This window comes from Benincasa hispida, chromosome 2 (genome assembly GCF_027475165.1).
Source record: "Benincasa hispida cultivar pf3 chromosome 2, pf3_genome.v1.1, whole genome shotgun sequence".
Classification (NCBI taxonomy): Eukaryota; Viridiplantae; Streptophyta; class Magnoliopsida; order Cucurbitales; family Cucurbitaceae; genus Benincasa; species Benincasa hispida.
In genome coordinates, this window is record NC_143479.1 from 59,437,867 (window position 1) to 59,451,141 (window position 13,275).

The window sequence follows — 13,275 nt, forward strand, 5'->3', positions numbered from 1 at the left end:
TTTTTCTTTTTTTTTTTTTTTTTTTTTACAAAACCCTTTTATGTTCACTATCTTTTTTTTTTTTTGCATGATAAAGAAGAAAAAGATTGGAATTGTTTTTCCACCTACGTGAAGTGGAGTGAAAGTGCGAGAAGGGAGTTACAACTCCCTCTCATTAATTAATTTAAAAAACAATTAATATATATATAATGTATTTAATTATTTAATAAATAATTTAATATATATTATTATGATTACCACCTTATCATAATATATATATTAAACTATATATTATATCAAATATAACATATAATTTATAGTTTTAATATTGTATGATATACAATATAACCTATAGTTTCTTTTCGCTCACTAATTACATTTAATATAAATCACATTTACATTAAATTTAATAATATGTATCCAATTCATAAAATTAATATTTGAATCATATTCAAATATTTATTTTCTCTCTTAAATAGTTAATATTATAGTGTATCAAATACATTATAGTAATTATATCACATATAATTAAATTCACATATAATTAAAATTTAATTAATTATATTATATATAATTAATTCCCTCAATTAATTTGAACAATTCAAATTAATCCAAAAACTTAATCTCAGTAAATCCTGTTGAACTACTGAGGGGACGTCATGGACCTGTAGCTTGAAGCTCCAACGGTACATGAATAATTAATTAAACTCTTTAATTAAATTATTCACCATCCGTCAATTGTCGGGTACTCCACTAAAGACCGACAGCTGCACTCTTCGCACTATAGATATATTTCTGTATCCATTGGATATAACCAATCAACAATACGATGACCCTTCACAAATTCCTCGTAAGTACAACTGGGCCAAAATTATCGTTTTGCTCTTGTATTTACACCTAACTCCTTAAATACCACTGATCCGTCCAATGAACAATAAATCATATTCCAACTACTTTCAAATCCCTCTCGAGCTAGGAGAGGGTGTAGTGCCACATTGTTCAAGCCTCAGAATTAGCCCTTAAGGGAGCAATTTATCTATTTTCCCCGGCATTAGGGAATGAGTGAATTCCTTCTTGTGTAGTTGTGTTTCCAGCTCCCAATCAGACGAATTCCGAAAATGGTAGGCTTGTTGAATCGACAAACTGGTCACTCTCACCCATACAAATCAAAGGACCACCTTTATAAGCAATAGTTCATATGCAAAGAGTTTTGTAAGACCAGAACCAAGTAATAAGTCACTCTTACTTTATAACATTGTTTACTGTTTAAGACTGACTGTTTCAAATCGATGACCTAGGTAACTTGAACTTAATCCTGAGCTAACTATGACTTTTGTTTATTCGGGATTATCTTTAGATTTGCATAGGTTAGGGTTGGCTCAACAGAGCCGACTTAAGAAGCCTCCCATTTTAAGGGTAAGACTGGGTAGATAGCTAAGGACATAGAGTGCAAGACGGAATTCACTCCTACCCATCTCTGAGGGTACTAGAAAGGTTGTTCTCTTAAGTACTGATTCTAGGTCTTGAACAAGGGGCCTCACTTTTTCATTGGCCTGAGAGGGATACGGTTTAATGATTGGATCACAAACCTATTGTTCATCAGAGGATCAATGGGACTTAAGGAGCAAGATATAATTTTGGGGGTGAAACGACATTAAACTCAGTCGTTATTACGAACAATCGATGAAGGGTCGACATACTAATTATTGTTAAATCAAGTCGACAAAAATATATCTATAGTGAGCAGAATGCAACCTGTTGGGATTGGTGTCCTAATTCTCCCGGAGTCTTGTTGTTTTGTAAAGATACACATTGTTTAATGAATAAAATAAGTTTTATTTAATTATGACATTTACTCATATCCAATAAACAAAGCTCCTTGGTTATCTTATGTGAGCTTAAGCATGTATATGTGATATACAAGTGGATCATGCCTTAAGTGATAACCTAAATAGGTCTGTAGTATAAGGATTAAGATGGGATACCTGATCTTTGTGACACTACGGATACGACCCGCTTTGTAGAGGTTTACAAGTGTTGTAAACTACTATAAATGGTAGATCCTGACCATTCATGTGGAGACGTGCGAGCGGGGGTGTCCTATACAAAGAGTTTGCATAAGACTTGGACCACGAGATGATTAGAATCTGTATATAACGCCGTTGATACTAGAGACTTGCATCTCACCTAAACGACCATAGGTGACACGATGATAACTGATAGAAATACAAGTTATTACAGCTCAAATAAGCAAAACAATGAGAGAATGCGATGATAAAATAAGCAATGTCGTGTCCAAAAGCGCTAAATTGAAGGGAATTGCGATCGCAAGCACCCATCACATAAAAGCAGTTATTTTACTTATTTTGTGCAGGAAAAATGTGATGGTGCAAGTGAAATTACGATCCACAGGAACAAGGCATTAGTGCGCTTGAAGATTGCGATCACAAGTCATGCGATCGTATGCGATCATGAGAAGTTCCTTAAAAAGGTGGCTGCATAAAGACTGCACATCAAGGTGACAACATAATAAATTATGATGGGACGGAAAGCTGATAATGGTTGAATCCAAATTTAGTTGACAAGCCGTTAAAGCCACACTGTAGCAAGTATACTAAACTTTCGATGACCATTAATTGGCGCATCAGAGCAAGGGAATTAATGTTGCCCATCATTGCAATCATTAGAAAGAAAGTCTACTTCACCTTAAGCTCTATAAATACTGAAGGCCACTAGTGTAAAAGGGGTTAACAAGTTAGAGAGTTAGTTAGTCCGTTCACGCACATACTCATACATATACTTAGAGGATGGAGAAGAGCAAGGAGACGAGGAAGCCGATAGATCATTCTCGAACAGACCGAGAGATTGCCAGAAAGTGTTACAAAGGAGAGAGGGCCAACACTTGCGAGAGCAAGAATATACATCTGGAACAGAGTTGGAGTGAAAAAGAACAGTGTAAAAGGCCTCGGGAAGCAAGACATTGCTTACCGGGCTTCTTATCTCTCAATTTCATTTGTTATTTTGTATTCAGTACTTTATTTACAGAAAATGGAAATCTCATTTCAATCTATGTTCAGTCTTCCACACTTCACATGAGTAGCTAAATTTCTGAATGGGTTGATAAGTACTTAGCTAGCATGTCTTAAGATTTACATTTTATGCAGTCATCTTGTCTTATGTATGCATCATTCACCCTTTAGATATACTTGAGAGAGTAGTCTAAAGATAGAATCTAGACTTGAAAGAGTCAGGTTAGAATCTAGGCTTGAGAGAGCCAGATTAGAATTGAATAAGCAAGAAATAGAAACTTAGACATAACTTCTATTGCTATTTACACATCGCATGAGCCCTAGAAATAGGAATGATTGTATGCGGTCACCTTGTTTTATGTGTGCATCATTCATCATCTCATAAGACAAGAGTAGAGACTTAGGCATAAATCCTATCGACTGTTTCGTATACATATCGCACGTGTCCTAGAATTAGGAATTATGACATTCTGCATTGAGAAATGACGTGATGTTATTTGTGTGTAGCATGATCACATAACTTGTGCACATTCTTAGGAAATATTAGCTAGACCCCTTCTCAACCCCTTCATCGCATACTCATTATACTCTACGCTTTCATCAACTCTGCGTTCAACTCCATTACATAGGAAAAATTCTTACTCAAACACTACCCACTTCATTTACTGACCACCGCAATAAAATCGAAGAGTCTGCCGCATATTTACTTAGTAGTCGGGTGTTCGACCCTGGACTTACCAGGAAACCTAAGAAGGCTTATACTTGGGTCTTATTAGGGAAACTTGCATGTTCACCGCATAACACACATCACCACAAACTCACACCATAACACATCACAAAATTACACGCATCAAGTTTTTATAAAAAGCTAAAAGCAAAGTTGCTTGAAATGAGTAAAAAAATTTTAAGCAGAGGCTTGCCAGATTTAAACTTAGAAAAGATCTCTTTGAAGAAGTAGCCAAAGTTGAGGAGAGCGTTGCTGCCAAGGTTAGAGGTATGAGTGAATTATATTTTGAAAGGCTGGTTATCGCAAAGGAAAGCCAGAGGGTGAATTATGAATTTCCTAAGTATAAGGCATGCTTGAGGACAAGCATGATTCTAAGTTTGGGGGTGTGATAACTCGTAGAAATATAAATTATTGTACCCTTTTATTTAGAATTATGAGGGCTAACAAGTAGAATATGTGGGGATTATACTAAGAATTCATGTGAAAAGTGAGCTTGCGTTGATCAACATTAAAAATCTCGACTAACCCAATATTATGCGTTATTTTGAGACAAAACGTCTATTTTTGTAGCTATCGCAGGAACCGATCGCATACGATGAATCCCAGACCATCGCAAGGGTGATCGTGTACATTAAATGGATGTTGCGACTATTAATCGCATGCGTCCATCACATGAAGGTTGTGGCTACAGAGTAATAACCATGATAGAAGGGTGATTGCAAGGTTGATGGAATGCGATGGTACTTCGGAAACCAAGCATGAACTCATACCTTGGGAGTATAAAAAAGATGATGTTGACATTTCACCTACCACGTCGTTAGTAGTAGAGATTCAAAGTAGGTCCATCGCGTTGTTAGTGGCAGAGACTCAGAGTAGGACCATTAATGTTGTCGACGATTAAGCTCTATAAATAGAGCCTTAGAGCCCAAATTCAAAGCATCCAAGCTTCTGCCTTAAGGCAGATCCTTATGATCACATATGAGAGCATGAGAAGACATTCTTTGAGAGTTCTTCACTCCTTCACCCATTCCGAGTGACAACCGGAGCTTTGTTGGAAATAGATCTCGAGAGATACTACTCCACCGCCCATCCACGGCACCACCAGTAGCCTTGACACACATCTGATGGAAGCAAGAGATTACTTACATCTAGCCCCCACTTCTCTTCTTATCTTTGTATTGTATTACATTTCAGCTTAAGACATTAATACATTTTGTAATCAATGCATCTCTTTATTTCCTTCGACTCCATCTTCATTAACTTCTTCTTTATCATCCATTACTTTCATTGCAACGAACTAAGTAAGATTGTGAGAGTATCGCATACTTAGTCATGCGACATAGACATATGAAGCATGTAGCAAACCACCGAGAGACATGCGTTGCGCGAGTATAGTGAGTAAATCCTCTTTGCTTAGTGCGAGGCTAAAGCAACGCTTGTCTATGAGTTGATCAACGGCGACTAGCTGCCCGAGAGGGTAAGTAGTAGTGGAATGCATTAAGCAAAGTAAGCAGTGTTCCTAGAAATAAGAATAATCTTCTATCAACCATGCTCTATGTGATCCTCTTGTCTTATGAGTGCATCATTCATCATTTGGACATACTTGGGAGAGTAGTCTAAAGACCAAATTTAGGCTTGGGAGAGTCAGATTGGATCGCATAAGCAAGAGTAGAAACATAGGAATAAGTTCTATCTGCTATTTACACATCGCATGCGCTCTAGAAATAGGATATGGTGGTATGCGGTCACCTTGTCTTATGTGTGTTAGATCGCATAAGCAAGAATAGAGACTTAGACATAAGTTCTATCGACATTTTCACATATGCATCGCATGCATATATTTGTGTATAGCATGATCGCATAACTTGTGTTGGCTAGGGTTACCTTTGCGATCAAGCTTGTTGATGTAGTGAATTTATCTCCTCCACCATTTTATCTATTTTTCCATGCATCTTATTACGCATTAAAAGTTGCCGCGTCTCTACCAAATCTCATAGCCATACTTCCATTGCTTAATTTGTTTAGTTAGGAGTAGGAGTAGCACACAGTCTTTTAACTTCATTATTCTTTTATTCTTCGCCGCAAACACATTACTTCGCAACATTTAGTTACAAGTCCCTGAGTTCGACCTCAGATCACCTCGAGAAACTTGCGTTCTCGTTATACTTGGCGAGAAAGCAAGAAAACTTGTGGCAGGAACACATGGTCATTGCATACACTTTTAAACGCATCTTGCATATTTCTTAGTACAACGCATGACCATCGACACATAGAGATCAACGCACATCATAAGATGCACGTATATTTGCTTTCCATTTTCCACCAATCACACGACCTTAATTCTGAGTGTTTTGGGAACTCTTGCCTTTGAGGGTGGTCCTTTGATTAGTATGAGTGAGAGTGGCCAGATTGCCAACTCAACATGCCTACCTTTTTGGGGACTTGTCTGATCTGGGAGCTGGGAAATCAATCCATAATATGGAATTCACTCATTTCCCGAAGCAGCGATAAGTAGGGAGATTACTCCCTTAAAGGCTGATTCCGGGTGTTGAACATAGTGGCCACAGCTTCTCTTTGGAAGAGAAGACTCAGTCATCGTAGGACTATAACTTATGTTCATTAGAGGGATCAGAAGTACTTAAGGAGATAGATGTAACTACAGAGGCATAATGGTTATTTGCCCAGCTGTACTTACGAGTGATCTGTGAAGAGTTGTTGCATTGTTGATTGGTTAAGATGGACACATAATATATTTGTGGTAAGGAGTGTTCAGCTATCTGTATTTAGTGGAGTGCCTGGCAGTTAATGGATGGTGGATCCCGTGACTAAAGAGTTTAGTCAGTTATTCACGTAAAATTGGAGATTCAAGCTACAGGTCCATAAGGTCCCGTTGGTAGCTCAATGGATTCAATTAAGAATCAATTTTTGGTGTTGATTTGAAAATTTCAAATTGACAAGAGGTATTTTGATTATATATATAATATAATCGGTATTATGTATGAGATACATTTAGTGGAAGATTGATGTAAATGAGATTTGTAATAAGTACCATGGAATAGAAAAAAAATTATGATTTATATTTTTCATGAGATGAAATATTAAAACTATAGGTTATAAATATAGTATGATAAGTTGGTTATCATTTATATTTATAATAATATTAATTATTGGATAATTAATTCTTTTTCTTTAATAACCAATTGAATGGGTGGTTATTGGATTCATGGTAACCGTGAGATAAAAGGAAAAGGGTTTTCCTAATTTTAGTAAGATTTACAAACTGTTGGAAAAGTTTTCATAAAAAGTTTTTTTGGAGATTTCTCTCTCGGCAAAAAGGATCTCACGGAGTCGTCAAGTAAATATAGATTTACTAAATGACAGCTTGGGCTAGCTGAACAATCGTACAGTATTTACTAAACGATCACATAGCTTTTGGGGTCGAGGATCTGTTGTCTTTTAAGAAAGCAATGAAGGATGTCGACGAAGTTGAATGGGTTAAAGCCATGAACCAGAAAATGGAGTCTATGTACTTCAATAACACCTGGGAGCTTGTTGATCTACCTAGTGGGGTAAGACTTATTGGGTGTAAGTGGATCTATAAGCGAAAAAGAGGTGTGGATGGAAAGGTGCAAACCTTTAAGACTAGACTCGTGGCAAAGGGTTATACCCAGGTTGAGGGAGTTGACTATGAGAAAACTTTCTCACCTGTTGTCATGTTGAAGTCTATCATGATTCTCTTGTCCATAGCCACATTTTATGATTATGAAATATGGAAAATGGACGTCAAGACTGCCTTTCTTAATGGTAATCTTGAGGAGACCATCTATATGACTCAACCAGAGGGGTTCATCATTCCAGATCAAGAGCAAAGAGTTTGCAAGTTTAATAGGTTCATTTATGGGCTGAAACAAGCATCTATATCTTGGAACATCAAATTTGACACAACTATCAAGTCGTTTGGCTTTGATCAGAACATTGATGAGCCTTGTGTTTACAAGAAGATCATCAACAACTCAGTAGCTTTCTTGGTACTGTATGTAGATAATATCCTACTAATTGGGAATGATGTAGGGTATCTGACTGACATTAAGAGTTGGCTAGCTACCCAGTTCCAAATGAAAATTTTAGTGAGGCACAGTATGTTCTTGGGATCAAGATTATTCGGGATCGCAAGAACAAATGGTTAGCCCTGTCTCAGGCATCGTACATTGATCAAATGTTGATCAGGTACAGGATGTAGGATTCCAAGAGGAGTTTGTTACCCTTTAGGCATGGAATCATTTTGTCTAAGGATCAATGTCCTTAGACACCTCAAGAAGTTGAGGAGATGAGACGGATTCTCTATGCTTCTGTTGTAGGAAGCTTGATGTATGCTATGTTGTGTACAAGACCCAACATTTGCTATGTAGTAGGGATTGTCAGTCGGTATCAGTCCAATCCAGGATTTGATCACTAGATGGCGGTCAAGACGATCCTTAAGTATCTTCGAAGAACGAGGGATTACATGCTCGTGTATGGAGATAAGAATCTAATCCTTATACGATACATGGGCTCTTACTTTCAGACTGATCGAGATTCTCACAAATCGACATCGAGGTCAGTGTTTACTCTGAAATGAGGGGCTGTAGTCTAGCGGAGCATCAAGCAAGGATGCATCGCGGACTCCACTATGGAAGCCGAATACGTAACGGCTTGTGAAGTAGCTAAAGAGGCTGTTTGGATGAGGAAGTTCCTTTCAAATTTAGAAGTTGTTCCAAATATGGATTTGGCTATCACTATCTATTATTATAACAACGGGGCTGTGGCAAATTCGAAGGAACCTTAGAGTCATCATCAGGGTAAGCACATAGAACGGAAATATCACCTGATCAGGGAGATACTGCATCGCGATAATGTGATAGTCACGAAGATCGCATCGAAGCACAACGTTGCTGATCCCTTTACAAAGGCCCTCACGACTAAAGTGTTCAAGGGTCACCTGGAGAGTCTAGGTCTGCGGGACATGCGGCATCTTGTTTAGGGCAAGTGGGAGATGATATTAAGGTATGCCCTAGTTTATTGTATATTGTACATTTTTATATTATATTGTACATTAGTCTCCCGAGTCATTAGGACAAGTGGGAGATTGTTGGTATTGGTGTCCTAATTCTCCCGAAGTCTTGTTGTTTTGTAAAGATACACATTGTTTAATGAATAAAATAAGTATTATTTAATTCTGGCATTTACTCATATCCAATAAACAAAGCTCCTTGGTTATCTTATGTGAACTTAAGCATATATATGTGATATACAAGTGGATTATGCCTAAAGTGATAACCTAAATAGGTCTGTAGTTTAAGGATTAAGATGGGATACCTGATCCTGGTAACACTACGGATACGGCCCGCTTTGTAGAGGTTTTCAAGTGTTGTAAACTACTATAGATGGTAGATACTGACCATTCATGTGGAGACATGTGTGCGGGGGTGTCCTATACAAAGAGTTTGTATAAGACCTGTACCATGAGATGATTAGACTCTGTATATAACGTCGTTGATACTAGAGACTTGAATTTCACCTAAACGACCATAGGTGACACGACCTCAATACTGAGTTTTTTGGGAACTTCTACCTTTGAAGACGGTCCTTTGATTAGTATGTGTGAGAGTGGCCAGATTGCCAACTCAACATGTCTACCTTTTTGGGGACTTGTCTAATCTGGGAGCTGGGAACTCAATCCACAAGATGGAATTCACTCATTTCCCGAAACAGGTATAAATAGAGAGATTGCTCCTTTAAGGACTGATTCCGGGGCTTGAACATAGTGACCATAGCTTCTCTTTGGAAGAGAAGACTCAGTCATAGTAGGACTATGACTTATGTTCATTAGAGGGATCAGTGGTATTTAAGGAGATAGATGTAACTACAAGGGCATAACGGTTATTGGCCCAGCTGTACTTACGAGCGATCTGTGAAGGGTTGCCGCACTATTAATTGGTTAGGATGGACATATAATATATCTGTGGTAAGAAGAGTTCAGCTATCGGTCTTTAGTGAAGTTCCTGGTAGTTAACAGATGGTGGATCCCGTGACTAAAGAGTTTAGTCAGTTATTTACGTACCGTTGGAGCTTTGAGTTACAGGTCCATAAAGTCCCATTGATAGTTCAATGGATTCAGTTGAGGATCAATTTTTGGTGTTGATTTGAAATGTTCAAATTGACAAGAGGTATTTTGATTATATATGATAGAATCGGTATTATGTATGAGATACATCTAGTGAAGAATTGATGTAAATGAGATTTACATTAAGTACCATGGAATAGAAAAAGAACTATGGTTTATATGTTTCATGAGATGAAATATTAAAACTATAGGTTATAAATATAGTATGATAAGTTGGTTATCATTTATATTTATAATTATATTAATTATTGGATAATTAATTCTTTTTCTTTAATAACCAACTGAGTGGGTGGTTATTGGATTCATGGTAACCGTGAGATAAAAGGAAAATGGTTTTCCTAATTTTAGTAAGATTTACAAACTGTTGGAAAAGTTTTCATAAAAGTTTTTTGGAGATTTCTCTCTCGGCTGACACATAATATATCTGTGGACACATAAAGGATCTCATGGAGTTGTCAAGTAAATATAGATTTACTAAACGATGGCTTGGGCTAGCTAAACAATCGCATAGGTTTTGCTAAACGATCGCTTGTCCAAAGTAAATAATCGAGTAGTGTCTGTAGGCGGTAGACCGAGCTAAGTGATGAGTTAAACGATCGCATAGCCTTAGCTAAACAATTGGGCATCGACCTATACGATAGGTCTCCGCCATCTCCCACTTTCCTAGTTGTGTACACGATCGGTGTTTCCTCCTTCGTCTGCCTCATACCAAGTCCGAATAAAGCCCACCCTCTGGATTCTCACACCGAAAATACCAAGGTAGCCTTGTTGGTGGTGTCATACTCAACTCGACACCATCGAGGTGTTATGGAGGTCGTTCGTGTTGTTGCTGAGGAGTTCGTGGCCGAGACGATCGTTGAGGACGAGCGCAAAGTGTTCGTGCTATGTTGTGGTTGTGTAGATCGAGTGTTCGAGGTTGCTGTTGTTCAAGCGGTCGCGCGTAAAGGAGTGTGGAGACGCATCTTCAAATGTTCGTAGAGTTTTTCCCTTTGTGCATTTGTAGTTATTCATGTTGTAATTTCTGTATTAATTGTATAACTGTTTATTTTGAAGTCGACTGTAAATGTAATGTTCATTCATGATTGTGATTCGGAATAATCTTATTTCTACTACTCATGAAAATCTCGAATTTGATTTCCTTCACAACCATCAAGCTATAGTGGTGTGTCTCGGTGGTTAACGAATATTGATTTATTCGAATTAAAGAGTTTAACTGATTAATCTCAAATCGTTGGAGTTCATGATCTATAGGTTCATAAAGTCCCTCTACTAGCTCGTAAAAGATTAAACCTTGGATTAGAATATTGAGCGAATTTGAAACATTCAAATTCGAAATTAGGGTTTGGAATTTGAAAAGTTCAAACTGCAATTTAGGGTTTGGATAATTATATTCGATATAATTAAACATTTAATTTTGTTATAATTAAACGTAATTGGAGAGTTCTAAATATTTAAAATGATTTAAATATTGATTACATGAATAAGGATTCATGTGTGAATTAGGTATTTTATTAATTTATTATTTGATATTAAACTATTATTTAATTAATTTGATTTAAAAAAATCAATTTAATTTAATTTTAAATTAAATGTAATTAATTAATTTAAATTTGAAATTTTGATATTTTGAGTGGATTTACCCCAAACTGGAATTTGAGTGGATTTTTCCACAATTTAACTCCTAGCCCACTTCATAAATACAATTTGAAGTGTCAAATTGTTGAATTAGTTGGTGCTTGCATGAGTAATCTGAATATATACCTAATTTATCATATTTTGATGCATGCACTTTGAATCTTGAGAAATCAAAATTTTGTATCTTGAGAAATCACTTTCAATTCAAAGTTTCACTACTAAATCCAAGGCTGAGAATAGTAGAAAAGATTCACTTGGTGGTCTACTGAAGAAATTGAAGGTCAATTTCGTGGAACTTACAAGGATTAAGTGGAATTCTACAAAGGTATACATGTTGAAACCCTCTTTTGTTAAATCTGTTTTTATCATGCTTTATACTCAAATTAAGTGCAATTAGAGTGCTTAATGATTCTGTTTGCTTTCGTTTTATGCATTAATCCTTCAATTGTTACCAGAGCTTAGTTTAAGCACTCAATCAATGTTAATTTGAGTTTTGTGGGTGAATTTCTAGAGATGCATGTTTGGTTGACTGATATGGTGTTCATCCAGTTTTGGCATAAGGTTTCTCTTTGATTATGTTGTTAAACTTGTAATTGGCTCTTGATTCATGAGCCTTAATGTATGGTTAAGGGTCTGTAATTTTATCGAACTCAATAGAGTTGAACTAAGTTGTAATTGAAAATTGAAGCAAGAAAGCTCAACTGGAAAAACTGGTGAAGAAGCTATTGTGACGCTGCCTAGACAGCGTTGCAATGTTGTTCTTCATGAGCCTAAGGTGTTGCAATACTAGGATGGAGCGTTGCAACGGTGCTCATCCCAACCCAGAAATGTGCACGCACATGAATTAGTTCACGAGAGCGGTCCAATTCGACCGGTTCGATGGCATGGGGTCCAATTTGACCTACTTTAGTCCGGTTCAGCCTCTTTTGAGGCTTTAGAAGGCCAGTTCAGGTGATTTGGGTCGATTTGAGCGGTCGAGAGGCTTTTTCAAGCTATTTTTAGTTAATTTTTGTAATAAATTAGTTTTTATTGTTTTAGGATGCCAAAGTTAGTCTATATCAATGTTGTTTATTTTATGCATGTGATGTATGTTATATTTTAATTAAACATGTATGTGCATCTTGTATTCCATGTAGATTTAAAATCCCACCATAGGAAAACATGTTTCATGCATTAATAGAAGTTATAAATTGGTTATAATATATATAGTATTATTGGGTTTTATGTCCTAAATCTCGTGGTTTGTAAACAATAAACTCATTCTATAAAGTTGTTATTGAATATATGAATTGCTTATTTCGTTTTAGAAATAAATCCAATAAACTAAAAGATCCATGACTATTATATGAGTACTTGAACTTTATGTGGAGACATAAAAGTGGATCAAGTTTAAGTAAATAGTCAAAATGATCTATAGTATATTAATAAGGTTAGGTGCCTTATTCTAGTAACACTATCGGATGCAAACTACTATGTAGTTGTTACAAAGAGTTGTAAAGTACTACAGATGAAGTGATCCTAATTCATACATGTGATGACATGAGGAGTGGGGGCGTCCTGTGCAATGAGTTTGCACAAGATCGGACCACGAAATAAGTCACTCTTACTTTATAACGTTGTTTATTGTTTAAGACTTATTTTTTCAAAACGATGACCTAGGTAACTTGACCTTAATCCTGAGCTAACTATGAACTCCTGTTTATTTGGGATTATCCTTAGATTTGCATGGGTGAGGGTTGGCT